The 14,211-nt window shown below is 45.8% G+C and overlaps 1 protein-coding gene across 1 annotated transcript in view; it reads right to left on the bottom strand.

The window, feature by feature from the left end:
• Window positions 1-14,211, bottom strand: part of LOC138580598 (opsin-5-like) — a 1,021,543-nt gene that overhangs the window by 564,667 nt on the left and 442,665 nt on the right. The gene's annotated exons all lie outside the window — the stretch shown is intronic.

Below are 14,211 nucleotides of genomic sequence, written 5' to 3'. Positions count from 1 at the left end.
TTCTGCGATTCTTGTAATGAGGCCCATTGTCTCAACCCAATGAAGATACGAATGCTGGTTCACTTGCTGCTGGGGATTTGGAATCTGTGTCTCTAAAAACGTCAGCAGTGAACAAAAACTTAAATGGTGCTGATAAACCAGTCAGTAACAATGTCTTGCTGGGGGAAAGAATTAAGTGTCTCAACCAAATGCATTTAACATGTTCTCTAAAGAAAAGACTGCAAATGGGCAATCAACTGATTGCCTTACTAAACAAATGGTGTAAACGAAAAAAGTTTTGGCAATACCGAAAAAATCAAAAGAAGGCTATTTCTCAAAATTCTAACGGCGTCACATAAAAGAATTGAGGCCCAGTCTAAACAGAACAATTGTAAGAAGCCACCAATTACTATTACACAAGGAGAAGTCCCTACACCTATGGCATATAAACCTTTAGATGATCTAGTGGCTGCCTCAATTCAGATTAACTCCCATGAAGAAACTATGCCACAAGTTACATCAGTCATGAAGGAAGTGGCAAATGTGTCTGATGGGAATCAACTAACTGCAACTAATGCTATCTCAAATGTAATAAATAAACAAAGCAGTAGCACGTTACATGTCAACGGCGTCTGAGGGCTAGAGTGTGAATCCTTCTGCTGCACAGACAGTGCCAGCTTCGACATTTCCTTTAGTGAATGGTCCCAAATTTGAAACTAGTGCAACCAAAGCAAATACGCCACTGTACTCACATGAAAATCAAACTAATCCATGGATGACAAAGCAGGGTCAGAAAAAGGAGCTTGGCGATAAAAACAAGCCAATACTAAATATACAACAGAACTAAGCATGCCATCATCAATTTATTATTGAATGTCGTTTACACCCGTTCATGAAAATTGATTTGAATCAATCTAGTATTTTGAATATCTGACAAGACCTTCCTCAATTGCGTAACATCAAATGAGCAGATGTTGATAGGGTTGAATTCTTGGATGTTCATGATCTCTCTAACTCCTGTCTATATGTCAACTCAACAGTGTTGGCTGAAATATTATTGAACGGCAAATCCGCTTTATATGAAATCGGATTTAATCTCTTTCGAGAAACCAACCTGATTTGTCCAGGTGGAGATCAAAAATCATCTAGGAAGAGTTTAAAAATGTATGGCTCTGTTAGTACAAGCTCAGGCATTGGAGAGCAAGGCAATAGCTTTGACAGCTCTCGCCAAGCATAACAACGTGCAGAATCAGAAATGGTTCAGTTAGTTTCCTGGAATACTCGTGGATTCCATCATTTTATAAACTCTAAAGAAAACGTACTTCACAAGTTTGATATAATAGTACTCCAGGAAACCTGGCTTATTGAGCCTCCCATCTGGGATGGTTTTGAGATTCTGTCTACGCCTGCCTTAACTCAAATAAGAGGACGTCCTATGGCGGGACTAATAATAGCCATTAGGAAATCTAACAACTTTGTGGCTATCTCATGCTCTTCTCCTAGTCCCTATATTCAAATTGTTAAACTACTAAAAGATCCATATGTTTTAATTATCATCAATATATACTGGGGGCGATACCACCTAAAGCCGGAATTATTTTTAATTACATGGCTAAAGTATTTGATAACTTATCTATGGAACGTAATATTGATTTTATTCTTATCATGGGTGACCTAAATCTGCATCTAATAGCTGAGTCAGGTAGGAGGTTTAACTTGGAAGAACAACAATGGTGTTCGATGACGGATGAAAGACAATATCTTATGGCAAATGGTGTAATTGAAGGGGATATCCCAGCAAGGAACACATGTGATAGAGGCCAATTGAGAGCCATTATTGATTACATTTATACAAATCATGCCTTTGTGAACATAATTAAATCATTAGAGATCAGAACTAGTGATAAAAGTGACCCTAGTCAGTTGTGCCTGACTTGGGAGTAGAAAGTAATGCAGAATCTGCCAAAGAACGAGAGGTATAAAGGTCATGTTGAAGCAAATAATGCTAGAAACCATTTTAGGTGGTCTGATAGAACCCTAGGGGAACTAGATAAAGCTGTAACAGGTGAGGATGGAAAGTGTTATGTATTTTGCATGCGAGAATTTGTAGAAGTGAAATAGGCATCCAATCGGCATAATTATAAATATCAGCATGTTTTTGATGTGGTAGTCAAGGCCAAAAAAACTGAATTGAGAACATAAATGGTGCAAATACTTTCAGAAAATTTATCAAACCCCATTATCTGGCTTGGTCTTTCCCACTAAAAGAGATGATTGCTCTCATAAAGTGCAATTTACACACAAGGTTTTGCTTTACTACATTACAAAATTAAGCATGTCCCGTGCCCTTGGGCCAGATGGCCTGGACAATAGAATGTTGAAAGAGCATCCATAAATATGGGCTGCAATTCTTAATACAATCTTCACACAAGTCATGAGGCAGGGCGAGATACCATTATCGTGGAAACAATCCATACTAATTCCATTTTTCAAAAAAGGGAACAGGCGTGGCCAGCAACGGGACGATGAGGACGTGAGCTCCTGGTGCTCCGACGGCCGCAGCAAACAGCCTGAATAAATAGCCTGCTACGAGTGGCAAATCCTTCCAAAAAACATACCCTCCTGAAGGCAAGTGCCCCTGGCACACGCAGGGAAAGTTCCGGGCCGAAACGCACCACTTTGAGCGAGTTTGGAGCGGCGGAAAGGAGGCGCCGCACGCGCGGCATCGCACGATCAAAATGGCCGCCCTCACCGGAGCGAGGCGGAACGGCAGGAAGGCGTTCTGAGGGAATACCGCGACCATGCACCGCAAACCGTACAGCAAAACGCCCTATACGCTACATATAACGACAATCTGCTGGGCGGCTCTGGACGACGAGGGCGAGACTCTTACCGCACGCCCCGAGCGGCACGACAGGGCCAGGTCCAGTGGAGAGGAGCCCGAGAACTGGTCGAGGAGGTGAACTGGTTGCCCGCCACACACTGCGGCGAACGAGGAGAAAAGGCCCGCCGAGTGGAGCATAGAGAACTACCCCGGTGCCGAGACTGGTGGAAAGTGTTGCCGCCACCCTTTCACAGCAGTCTGGACTGCAATACATATGGGCATCCGGCATGGGCAAAGACAAATCCAGAAGACTGATATCCCAGAGCAGGATTGATCAATTTACTACGCCAACAACTAACGGCCAACCAGAACAAGTGCATGACCAAACGGACACCATGGCGGAAACAGAGGGCACGATCTCCCTAAAGGACATTATGGCGGCCATAGCCGACTCGCGTGCTTCCATGGAGCAGAAAATGGACGGCATCAGCATGGACGTTTCCCTCCTGCGACATGACCTCCAGAAGCTGACATCGCGCACCGGCGAGGCAGAACAACGTATTTCGGGTGCGGAGGATGGAATAAGGAACATAGAACAGCAGTTGGCTAGAGTTACAACACGATTGAAAACCATGGAGGAACGGGTGGATGAGAGTGAGGGCAGATCCAGGCGAAATAACGTAAGGATCCTGGGGCTGCCGGAAAAAGCGGAAGGCCCACATATGGAGCTGTTTCTGGAACAGTGGCTTACAGACATGTTTGAAGACAATACATTCTCCAATTTCTTTTCCATTGAACGAGCCCACCGAGTGCCGATGGGTCGTCCAATTCCGAGCGCCCCGCCTCGCACAGTGATCGCCAAACTTTTGAACTATCGTGATCGCGATGCGCTGATCCAGTCCGCAAGGGCGAAAGGCACCCTCACCCGTAACAGATCCAAAATAGCATTCTTCCCAGATTACACCAGGGAAGTGCAAAAGGCTAGACAATCGTTTGATCCATTAAAAAAACAACTACAAGCCCTCAAAGTAAAATATGGCCTGATGTTCCCTGCCACACTTAAAATCTACCATCGAGGCACAACAGTCCACTTCACCGACCCCGGAGAGGCGAGGAGATGGGCGGAACAACATATCGAGGGAGACTGGCAGGCAGCGAGGGGCAACAGACAGAGAAACAGAGCACCCCGCGCCCGACCGGGTCCTGACCCGCCAGATCTACAACCGCCTGCACCGGGAATCGCACCACAACTGCAGGGATAACAGCACCGACTCCCAGAAAAGATGCGAACAGAAACTCTCGAGACCTGACCGTGCCGGGCCTCAGGTACTGTACAAGAACCTTATACGGACCACGTTTATGGACTAGCCGCAAGGAGACACACAGCTAAGCGGCCAGTCCAGATGGGAGAGCCCCCCCCTTCTCCTCTGATGCGACCGGAGCCTACACAACTCTGAATAGTTTATTTGTTCATTTGTTAGCGGGCGCACTCAGCCACGGTTAGCTGAGGCTTGTTTCGTTGAATGTTCGGGCGACAGATGCTTCGAGTTAGAAGGAGTATAGGGTGGGGGATGGGAAGTTTGTTCAATTACGTTTTTGTTCAGAAAAGGGTCCAAAGCTCAAACCTAGAACGCTATGCCACAACACCATCCGCAAACGGCATGTGCACATGGTGCTATCAGCCGATGAGCAACCTGCACTCTTTACCAGATGGCCTCCATTAACACTGATGTCAAGACCCTACGACTCCTAACCTGGAATGTTAATGGGAACAGGAATCAAGAGACGACTTATCACACAACTCCTAAATCGCCACACACCAGACATAGCCTTCCTTACAGTAACCCACCTAGCAGGCACTACATGTACCCTATTTAAACGCACCAACTATAGAATTGCAATACATGCTGGGTTCACCACGGGCTCCCGGGGGGTGCTTATCTTAATAAATAAACGATTACCCCTGACCATGACACGGGTGACTCAAGATACCGGCGGCAGATACACACTCATTACTGGAACACTATGGAACCAGACGATAACTTTACTCGGGGTTTACTCACCACCGACACTGCTCACCACCCTACTACAGGACATTACACCCCTGATCTCGAGTGATAACTCAGACCTACTAGTAATTGGGGGTGACTTCAACAAAGTCATGGAGGTGGGGATGGACCGCTCACACTTGAGAGGAAGAAATCCCACTGTTCGCACCAAATTAGCGGCGTTCACCACAGCCATGGGACTGCAGGACGTGTGGCGCGACCTGCACCCGGACGCAAGGGAATACTCCTTCCACTCAGGGGCACATGCCTCATTATCGCGATTAGACTACTTCTTCCTGCCCGGGCCGGAGGCTCACAGGGCCACAAAGGCAACTCTGCTGCCGCGCGGCATATCAGATAACTCCCCCCTGCTAATTTATCTTAACATGGCTAGGCGACGTCCGCCCCCCTCCTGGCGCTTAAATAACTATTACTTGGGCTTCCCAGACTTTCTGGAGCAAATACAACGAACGACAGAAACCTATTTTGAGTTAAACACAGGATCAGTAGATGATCCGGAGATCCTGTGGGAGGCACTCAAACCAGTGCTGAGGGGTGAGATCCTAGCATGGTCCGCTGCACACCGTAAGAAACACCAACAGAAATTGGTGGAAGCCGAAGCACAAGTGACCCAGGCCGAACTTAACCACCTAGCACTAGATCAGCCAGAAACAAATCGAGCGCTAACACTTGCTCAAAAACGTTTACAGAATATTGCGTTAGATAACGCTAGGCAGGCACATATGACGACGAGAGCTAGAATATATGAGACCGGCGATAAAGCCGGCAAAATGCTGGCATGGTTAGAGAAAGGTGAGACAGGCAGCGGCCAGGTCAGGGCGCTAAGATCAGAAGGAGCTGAACCCTTACGGACTGTAAGAGGATTCAATTCAACACTACAGCTAAGTCAATGCCTAGTCTGGGATACTGAATGGAAACCCTTATTGATATATCTTTATGTCCAGTTCATGCGTTCTGGATGACTACCCCTATATAACACCCCTCTCTTGGAATCCCCCTGACCCCACTGAGCCAAGAAGTAGTTCTGTTTTGCAAGTTAAAAGGTTTATTTGAGAATTTAAACAATATATATATAAATCACACTTTATAATAAATTAATAATTGAATATCACACTTAATCTGATATGATAAAGATTAACAACGGAGAATCTGGCACTAGCACACTTGTGAATAGGAACAGAAGAATAAGGTGGTAGAGAATGCTTTATATAAGTTCAGATGGATGTAATGTTGAATGAAAATGCAATACAGAAAATACTCAATATGATTTCAACAAAACAATGTAATCACTTTTCTCTGGCATTCCCCTCCCCCCTTTATGCAATGCAAGGAAATGGAAGGAAAGCACGCAGTTCTCAGAAATGCAATCAAATGGAATTCAGTTCACCCCAGCAAGCTTAGACTACAGAAGTTTGAAACACAGGCCCAAAATGCTTTTATATGTGCTGGCAATGAAGTGAAAAATATGCTAAAATGCTTTTAATTCCCTCTAGAGGTTCAGGGTGAGTGGTATCTAGTTAATATTAGTCCAGGCTCACTCTAGCAATGATTCAGGGATGGTTCTTAAGAGGCAAACGAATTTTTAGCAAGGAAAGCAAGGAAGCTGCTGTTTTCACACGTGGAGAAATTTGCAAATCGCGGCAAATTCACGAGTGCGTTTTTCGTGATTGCGGCAAAAGTAAAGGGAATAGGAATGCGGTTCTAAGTTCGTTGAAAAGCCAAGATTGCCAGCTTTCAGAGGAAAGTTACTGCAAGTCTCTAAGACAAACGGTCACGGAGATATGAGCGATATGGTAAAGGTCGTTTTTCAGATTTGAAATTTTAAAAGTTCAAAGTGACAAGTTACAGCTAGCAACTAGAAATGACAGGTGACCGCTTTGCAAATGACAGGCGACAGTTAGGAGACAGTTCTGGTTAGATTAAAATAGATTGAATTATATTATTTTAACTAAGAGATTGGTTCTGCACAGTTCTGCTAGGTACTCACAATATATTTAGAAATAGAATGGGCCTCGCCACGGATCTGGTCAGGTTTTCTTCACTCGCCACGGACGGTCTCTGCGCACAGCGTCTGGGTCAGCTCTCTGGTTCTGCGAACAGCGGTCTGGGTCAGCTCTGCTCTGCCTCTGGTTCTGGATACTGCTCTGCTTTCTCTGGGTACAGCACTGCTTCTGGATCTTTCTGCACAGCTTTCTCTGGACCCAGAGCTGATCTGCACGGCTCCTGGATGCGGCTCCTAGGTTTGCTGGATGCTGAGGCCCACTGAGAAGAGTTCTCAGTTTGTGGGTTTAGGCCCTTGCTTTGAGTTCTGAATCAAGTTCTTTGGAGTTTTAAAGTCTAAGTGTTGAATCTAGTATCTTCTGGATGTTTTGTGGTCCGGCAGAGCGCGTTGCAGCGAATGGAATTGAATGTCTCTATCTGTCCTGACTGTCTGCTTTTATGTGTTTTGAAAGTGGGTGTGTGTGCAGCATCACTAGCCAGCCCCTCTCCACTTGTCATTGGCCACTTCATCCTCTTCCCCTTGATTGGGGGAATGAAATGAAGTGTCATCATGATGAGGTCTGTTTATGATACAGAGAACCCACCCCTGTCAAATTATACACAATCTATATTTTGACCTAAAAGACATATTTGCACAGGTACACATTTGTTTAAAATTACATGCACCCATCACATATCACAGGAGGTATGCCCTGTCCAAATCTGCTCTTCCTGAGAGCTTGCATTGAGAAATGGCAACTTTTTTCGCTTTTGGTCGGGTTACCAATATCGTATTCTTACTCAAATTTACCCAAATGTGTGCAAGGCATGCAGGCATTAATTGATGAAGTGTCAGATTTTTAACATGCATACATTTTAAGTAATACCCTCTTAACTGCTAGTTTGCCCCCAGATCATGCCACCGGTTCTAAAAACCTCTTAAAATGTGGGCAGAAAAATCACAAGAATGATGGTATCATTTAAATAATTATGACAAGTCCGTACTATGAGTTATTCATCTTTTTCTAAAACCATATTCTGGCTACAGGGGTGTGTCTTTTCAGGTCACATGGTACAGAAACCAGTCTTTCCACTTTCTTCAAGCTCAGTCTCTGTCTCCAGTTTCTCCCCCTCCCAGTTTCTGCCAAGAGGAAGCCATTTTTATGACCCCCAATAAAACATTTGCCTGATTCAGGACAGGGCTTTGTTCAATTTCCTGCAGAGCCCAGGTAATTCAATCAGAGAAGTGTCATATCCCTTTTGGTGGAAACAGCAAAAAGCAGCTAGGCCTGGGAACACAGCTGTTGTGCAAGTCTCATCTCCTGTCGGGGGTAGCTGGTGGGCAGAATTCAGTTTCATTAAGCCAGGTTTCAGATAAAATGTCACTTTTTGTTCCCCAGTTTAAGTCAAGACAATTTTTTACATATGCAGCTAGAATGCTGATTCTAAGTTCAAAACTATGACATTTCAAAAGTGACAAACTATGTGACACTCAAAAGTAGGTCACTCAGTTAATTTAAACATTTTCGATTTTTGGTAGTTTTAAATCCAGTTTCAGTTAGGCTTTACACAAAAAGTCTGGTGGTTTTAAAATGCCGGCTTTCTGATAGTGGTGAGTACTGGTAATGCAACCATTTTTGGGATTTTTCTTGGATTAATGCATTCCAAACAGGAATGGTTCTTACATGGTAGTAAATCCTTGCTTAACATTGTTTTGATGGAGCTCCTTACAGTAAAATGGTTATGTGGAACCCCACAAAAGGGTTGAATCTTTAAAGTGGTCCGGTGAGCCACGATTTCAGCAACTTTTTGACATCAATAACAGTGGATTTTGTTAACAAAGATCTTTCTTTACACTGGTGGGTGGCAAGTTAGGTAACCATTTTGGTGTGCGCACAAACTGCGTGGTTCTCCTGGATTCTGGCGCACTTGTGGGCTTTTTGGCCATCTTGGATTTCTTAAGCCCACAGCACCAAATGTTGCAGCATGATAGCTCAAACGTAGGTCAGGACACCCAACAGATCCCCCCACGTGACTGCCCTTTGAATTTGAGTCGATGGGGAGTCGGGTGCACAAGGGTTTTGACCCACGCACTGGTCTGTCCGCATAATCTTCTTCCAATTCTGCAAATGGCACAGTTCAGCATCTTTTCCTCCATCCAGTACTGATCGATCGGTTCTCCTCGCCGGTCCTTATGGGAATATTGGGCGGTACCCTGGGCCCCACGCGTCTCTGCTCCCGGTCTCCGGATCGTCCTCCTTGGCCAGTCTCGAGGTTTTCTTTCTCCTAGGACGACAAAGGAAGAGCGGCAATACCTATTCATAGACATTTTCCCCCCACCATTGATATAGTGGGGTGGCATATAAATTTATAGTCAAAACATATGGACATGCACATTTCTTTTTGCATTCAAAAACAAAAACACCCACATTGAGAAACTCAGAATTTGATAGGCGATATGTAGGATATTTTAAGTTAGAACTGAATTAATCTGAGACAGTACCCTCTAGGATTCCAGAGGATTCCTCCAGTTGTTGCAGAGTGTGCCTGGGATGGCAACACTTCAATTGGTTTATGTGGACCCACTTGTCTTCCCCCTCTGCCAAACCGCCTTTGGGGATGCGGATCTTGTAGGTCACAGGGGAGATTTTGTCTATAATCTCAAAGGGTCCCTTCCATGTAGGCAAACATTTTCGCTGTTTGGCCTGGTTCCTTTGGAAATTGTATAGATAGACCCGGTCCCCCACCTGATATTCCTTCCTGGAAGTCTTCAGGTCATAGTGGGTCTTCATGCTATCAGCTGATCTTTCTAGATTCCGCTGAGCATAAGCAAAAGCATGTTGAAGGTGTTTCCTTAAATTCTCCACATACTCATGAGTTGTGGAGGCATTTATTAGTGTCTGCTCTTGGGTCCTGTAGAGCAAATGCTGAGGAAGCACCATCTTGCGCCCAGTCATCAACTCAAATGGTGACATTTTGGTTGCAGATGAAGGGGTAGATCTGATGGCCATTAGGACCAGAGGTAATCGGATATCCCAACTTGGCCCAGAATCTGCCACAAACTTCTTTAATATGCTCACAATGGTTCGGTTACATCTCTCTACTGCCCCAGAAGAAGCTGGCCGGTAAGCAATATGCAACTTCCTTTTGACCCCCAGTATCTCCCACATCTTTGTCATTACTTCACTGGTGAATTGGCTACCCCTGTCTGACTCAATCCTTTGAGGTGGACCGAAACGGGAAAATATGTGGTTAATCATCAGGGCAGCTGCAGTTTCTGCCTTGCAATTTGGGGCTGGGAGACATTCCACCCACTTGGTAAACAAGCATGTCACAGTCAACATGTACTTATTCCCCCTAGCAGAGCGAATCACGGGGCCTACAAAGTCGATTTGTAAATCTGACCATGGCAGTGTCATCCCCCTCTTTTGGAGAGGCGCCCGGTGTGTGAGGGATGTTGGCTGAAATTGTGCACACACAAGACAACCCTTCAAATATTGGTTGAGGTCCTGCCCCATGTGTGGCCAGTATCCAACCTCTCTTAAGATTTCCAATGTTGTGTGAAACCCCCTATGACCGGCGGTGGCCGCATCATGGGCGTGACTTAACATCAGGCTTCGGAATGAGGTAGGAACCACCCACTGATCGTGGCCAGCTTTGGATTTCCTTACCAGCAAACCCTCTTGGATCCGGAACATTTTTGGACATTTCATCAACACTCTTAGGTCCTCTTTCCCAATATAATCGGTATCCGTCAGGGGAAAGTTCTCAGGGTCCTCAAGGTGTTGGTAAAACTTACCAATAATTGGATCCCCCTTCTGAGCGGTAATCAAATCAGCATCAGGGGTCTCCTTACTCCATTGGGCAGTTGAAAGATCATTGTGAGCATTTGTCTGGGACCTAGTGATAGCAGTGACCTGGATTTCCCCCAACAGGGACTCAATCTCAATTAGATCCCCTTGGATGGCCCCGGTTTTGGCCAGCTGATCAGCTAAGTCATTTCCAGTTTTGTCTGGTCCCTCTACTTTGGAATGACCCTTGATCTTTTTCCAATAGATGGTCATCTCATTCGAGGTGACCAGATCATCAATGTTTTGGATCAACTTCCCATGTTTCAAGGGTTTGTTGTTAGCACATAACATGCCTCTGGCTTTCCAATTAACCAGGTGCTCCACAAACCCGTTCCGTACATAATCCGAATCTGTGATTATGACCAGTTCGTGGAGTTGATGCTGGACAGCAGTGAGGATGGCCTGATGCACAGCCATCAATTCTGCCACCTGACTACTTCGGGGACCAATTTTGTATCCAGCGGAGGGTTCTGGGAACTCCTTCACCCATGCATTCCCTACGCCGGCCACCAGTTCTTTCTCCCCGTTGTTGTCAACATGGTAAGAGCATCCATCCACATAGACAGTGGGCATTCCCTCACACTTGTCCTCTTCAAAGACTTTGTGGGGGGAATTAAGGTATGCCTCCATGTTGTCCTTTATTTTTAGACTTTCGTCCTCGAGACAGTTTTCTCTGGCACAATCATGCAAGTCAGCCAGACCTTGCGCGAGGAGACTCTTCTTGTTTTGGCCATATCTGACCTCCACAGGAAAGCCTTGCATTGACAGAATCCAGGAAGTAATTCGGGAATTACTCACATTTCCGGCCCGGATTCTATCACTTTGGAGATATTGCAGAGGCTGCTGTGGAGTCTCCACTATGATGTGTTCCCCCTGGATAAACGGGCGGTAATTCTTCAATGCCCACACCGTTGCCAGGAGTGCCTTCTCACAATCGTTGAATTTTTCCTACACAGAGGATAAAGTTTTGCTCGCATAGGAGATTACTTTATTGACCTTGTAATGCTTTTGGTATGATACTGCCGTCAAGCACGTATTAGAGAACCCCGTCTCCAGGAAGAACTCCTTGTTTCTGACAGGGTAAGCTAGGCAAGGCGCTTTTGAGAGGCTTCTTTTGAGTTGTTTTACTGCCTCGGCTTGTTCTGGACCCCATTCCCACTTGACCCCCCCTTCAGGAGATGAATCAGGGGTCTGGTGATCTCTGCGTAGCCCTCAATGAACTTTCTGCTGTAATTAGTCAGTCCAAGGAGGCTCCTTAGTTCCCGCAGAGTTGTGGGGTCTTTCAGTTTTTGGAGTGCTTCCACCTTCATTTCCTGGGGACAGAGACCCTGAGGAGTAATCTCATGCCCCAAGAAATTAACACGGGTTCTACACCACTGTGCTTTCTGAAAGGAAAATTTTGCTCCGGAGGCCCTCAACTGGGTCAGAACATAAAGGATCTCCGCTATATGTTCCTCCACAGATGAACTTTTGATGAGGACATCATCTACATAAGCCAGGTTACCCCTCGCACCCAGGTCGGGCATGGCCTTATGTAGGAAAATGTTGAATTCATTGCCAGAGTTGAGGTATCCGAAGGGAGTCCGGGTCCATGTATACTGCTGGCCCCCAAAGGTAAAAGCCAGCTTGTATTGGTCCTCCCTACTGACCGGCACGGTCCAGTATCCATTGGTCAGGTCTATTGCAGTGAATACCTGTGACCCCTGAATCTGGGCCAGCCCTTGGTCAATGTAGGGAAGAGGCCATCGGGAAGTATGGACCCGTTTGTTGAGCTCCCTAAGGTCAGCGCAGAGTCTCCACTGGCCGTTTGGCTTTAATATTCCCAGCACCGGATTATTGAAGGTGCTGTGGACTGGACGGATTATTCCCCGGGACTCAAGGTTCTTAATTATTTCAGTAAGGAACTCCATTGATGCGAGAGGCAAGCGATATTGCTTCACAAACGCAGGAGTCATGCCAGGGTCCGTGGGGATTGTTGTTGTGTGGATGTCAGTGCGACCGCAGTCATATGAGTCTACCGCAAAGAGATCTTGGAAATCCAAGAAAACTTGTTTCAACTTTTGCTTTTGTTCCAGAGTCACACAGGCATCAGCTAGGTTGACTCTCTCTTCCACCATCTGCCTGAAGCCTGGAAAGACTTCTGGTTTGGCTATCTCCGCGGCCTCCTCCAGCTGGGTGGAGAAGTCCCTGGTCAGAGTGCTGATTTGGACCGGAGGCTTCAGGTGGGAAAGGCAGCCCTCATGGACCTGGAAAATCACCTCATCCCTCCTGAAGTCACAAGTCACATCTTCCTTACCATAGGGGCAGGAAGTGTACACCAGGAAGTTCCCCCCACCCCGGGTAAAAATCCTGTCTGGTGTTGTATTGTCCTCACTGTCACTCTCAACGCAGTCCTTGGGGATTGGCCCTAACAGTTCATTACCTAAATCAATGGAAAAATGTCGGTCATCAACCGCCATTCCAATAATGGTGCCTGCGGCTAGAGTAATACTCTTTAAGTCGCTGTTATCCACCTCTATTAGAATGGTGTCATGTTCTATGTTGACTACTGGTGTTGGGTTTACCCCTAACCCTTGCTGTTGGAGAGAAGCATTTAGATGTATGTAAGCATCAGGGTTTTGCAAATATTGTCCTCTTTTAGCTTTCACTTCCAGGGAGAATTGTCGGGTCCTTTCTGGGATGGTGACTTCCTCTTTGATCTGAATTTCAACTGCATAAGGTAGCAATTGAGCTGACCTAAATGCTTTTTCTGGATCATCAAAGCCCATGGGATTATCCGCTAATCGGGACCAAGCTTTGAAGTTTATTAGGTCCAAACTAATGGCAAAGCGATTGAGAATGTCACTGCCTAAGTAAAAAGCGGCAGTGACATCTCGCACGACCCAACAATTGTGGACTATGCTCTTGTTGCCAATGGAGATTTTGAGCAGAAACCTGCTTGGCAGGAGATGTTTGGAATTGGGTGCTTCCAGGTCCATTTCCCATTTGTCTATCAGTTTGAATGTGGGAATGGCTGGATCTTTTGGGAGTTGGCGGAACATGGCTTCGCTGATGAAGCTCTTACCGTTGTTCACACACACTCGAGCGAGAACAGAGTCCTTCCCATCATTTAACTGAACAGGGATGAACAACTGCTCTCCAATTTGCTGAATATCAGCCAGGCTCTGAGCTGATTTCACATCTTTCTGGACTATAGGAGTGGGAGTTTCTGATTGTGGATTAGTAAAGAATTTTAAAGTGTTTCCTTCCAGCGTGGAGTACCACTTTAGACTGGAAGGAAGGTTGATTTTCAGAAATAGAGAGGACCCCCCATCACCAGTCTGTTGTCCTACTGCTATTACTGTCACGTCTGGAATTTGGTTGTTCTGGAAGTGAAATTCTACTTGGTCAGATTTTTGTTCAACCATGTGGCAGGTGCCGTTTAAACTAACATGGTTGACACTCTGTTTTAATTTTATTGGTCGGCTAGTCTGGGTCCAGAGGACCTTGTTTACGCAATCTATTAAGG

Source organism: Ambystoma mexicanum, chromosome 3p, assembly GCF_040938575.1.
Source record: "Ambystoma mexicanum isolate Mex_15411 chromosome 3p, UKY_AmexF1_1, whole genome shotgun sequence".
In the NCBI taxonomy this organism is placed as follows: Eukaryota; Metazoa; Chordata; class Amphibia; order Caudata; family Ambystomatidae; genus Ambystoma; species Ambystoma mexicanum.
Note: the sequence above shows the minus strand (reverse complement) of the source record. Positions and strands in the feature narration are given on the sequence as shown.